This window comes from Halyomorpha halys, unplaced genomic scaffold (assembly GCF_000696795.3).
Source record: "Halyomorpha halys isolate HHAL.00 unplaced genomic scaffold, Hhal_1.1 Scaffold62.1, whole genome shotgun sequence".
In the NCBI taxonomy this organism is placed as follows: Eukaryota; Metazoa; Arthropoda; class Insecta; order Hemiptera; family Pentatomidae; genus Halyomorpha; species Halyomorpha halys.
The window spans coordinates 969,379-972,107 of NW_027116333.1; positions in this window are offsets into that span (position 1 = coordinate 969,379).

The window sequence follows — 2,729 nt, forward strand, 5'->3', positions numbered from 1 at the left end:
ATAGTAATATAATAAGATAAACATGAAATAAACTCATGCTCTTTTGTTCTTCCTAGATATATAGGCACATAAAAACCCAAATTAGTTCATTTTTTCATGTTCAACATGAAACATTTCTTCAGGAATTACATGTCAATATTTTTTTTAATAGAACTCTTCCTTTAAAAACAAAATATAACTTGAAATTGAAATGAATAAAAAATAATAATAAATCTAATAAAATATGCTTTGTTTCTTGTATTTATATTCTTTTTCACGGAATGAATTAACAGTTTCATTATTAATTTGTTGACTTTACGCCATGTTTATCATAGCCGAGCCTGCTCTATGAAGAGAGTTAATTATTAAATATAATATAAGGTAATGTAGAGCGAAGCTAATTTTTGCCTTTGCATATTGAAGAGAGTTAGATAAACTTGATTTAAAAAAAAAAATATATATCGTTTTAATAGACTTGATTTGTAGTTTGAGAATAAAATCTATAGTATAGGTGCCGTTTCAATATTCATATCCAAAACATTATGTTTAAGTACAAAATTGCCAACAGACAGACACAAACGGAACTAAATTTGTTCCTTGATGTCTAAAATGTATAATAAAAGTAAACATTTTTCATTTTGAGAACATAAATTTTTCACGAACAAAGAGTAAAAAAAATTTTTCGAGAAAGTAGAACATTATAAAAGCCCAAATTTTCTGTTTTATTTTTCTGAATCAAATAATGTTACTCTCCTAAAAACAATTTTTTTTTCTTCTATGCCCCATGGGTGCGAGGGATTGTTGTCATGATGAAAACGGGTTGAGGGTAGCCTCTATTTCTGCATTCTGGTAAAGCATTTTAAGAAGGGGCTGAAGAACTTGAATCATTTGGGAAGTCGTAGTCTGTATTTTGTATGTGTGGTGATGGACTCATTAGGTTTGTTAATTTAATTTTCCAATAATCTGAAATATCAATATGCTGAGCTTCATCGAGAAACTGGATAGTTGGACAAGTATTCGATATTTATTTTTTATTGTGATTGCTTCATGTTAAAGCCTTTGTCCTTTTTGTTTAAAAATTATCATCAATTCACGATTATTTTATACCAACCGATCCATATCTTTCCGAAGAATAAGAAAAAAATTATTACCGATTCTGTCAAGCTATATCATATCTTTAAAAAATTATTAAAACAAAATGTGAGTCGGAATAATGTGGGTCAACAATTATTTTTTAGAAAAAATCATTTTATATTCGTTTTTAGTGTTATCTCAAAGAAATTATAAATTAGTGGAAGTTATATAGTACTAATATACTTACATAGTACAGTTAGCAAATTTTTCTCTTTCCTAAGAATAAGAAAAAATATTAATTATTCCCTTTTAGTGCACTTGCTCAGCCTCCACTGGCTCATTACCAGTGGTGCGACCAGAGGCGCCGCGACAGTTCTCGCCGCGACAGTTCTCTGGAGAAGTCGTGCGCCTTTTTATTTTGAATCATTATTCTAAAATGGTATTTTTTGAAAATTAAAAAAATATCTACATGTATTATGTTTCAACAAAAACGAAATAACAAATATACAAATTTCGCAGAATATTAACATCGAAAATTCTGATTGTAAATGCATCAGATTCATAAAATTGCATTATATGTAATAGATTGATATCTCCATATCGTTATTTCCGCCAAAATTTTTTTTCTTACTGTTTTTATAGATTTCAACGGAGGCATAAACACTTTTATTTTTTATATTTTCTGTTGAATTTTTTATTCGGTTCATGAGTCTTCATTATTCAGATATAGTTTGTTTGATTAAAAAAATAAACGAAAATTCCTATAACACGTAATATATGGTAATTATTTATTGGGTTTTGAATTTATTTTTAATATGGTTATTGGGGTAACAGATGGATAAGTGAGGCCATTTTATTTAATAATTATTAGTGGTTAGCCATTTTTTAAATGGTAAATAATAATAAATTTCACATAGGCTAGAATTAAATGAATTGTGGATCATTTTGTTAATAATACAACATGAATAAATAAATAAATGAAGCATTTATTATGAAATATCCTTAGCACTGAGGACCACCTGTATAAGGAAATAAATTGAAATATATCCTAGGCAAGGAGGACCACTTGTTCAATCATAGCAGTTTGAGATTAATTAAAATCTGGAATTTTACTGGAGTGGACTGCATTTGATGGATTTATGATTAAATGAGATATGGTCAAGTAATGATATAAGCCTCTATTCTTGAAATTTATGACAATTGATATATGTTTAACGAAAGGAAGTTACAATTGGTATTAGTTATGTTAGTTGAATTTTGATTATTGATTACATGGAATAGTGGATAGCATGATAGTTGACTACGAGCAAAATGGAGTTTCCTTAGATACTCGTAGCATGTGCTTAATCTTCAGTGTCTTTGTTATCACTCCTCTTGTCCCTTGTTCATTGGGTACTGCTTAATTTAAACGCCTCTAGATGGCTGCATTTTAAGCTTTTTATGTATTTTATTATATATATTTTTCACGAATTGTGATTATAAAGAAAATCATAATTATTATATATAATTATATAATATACCTGATGATCTCCATTCCATCTTGCAGGATAACAAACATTCCATAGATAGACTTTTTAAGTTTCTACATCATTCCAAGCTCTACCATGAAATTTGATCAAATCTTACCTCAGGTCCACACGTTTTTTTTTCTCCCAATACACCGATTAATATTACCA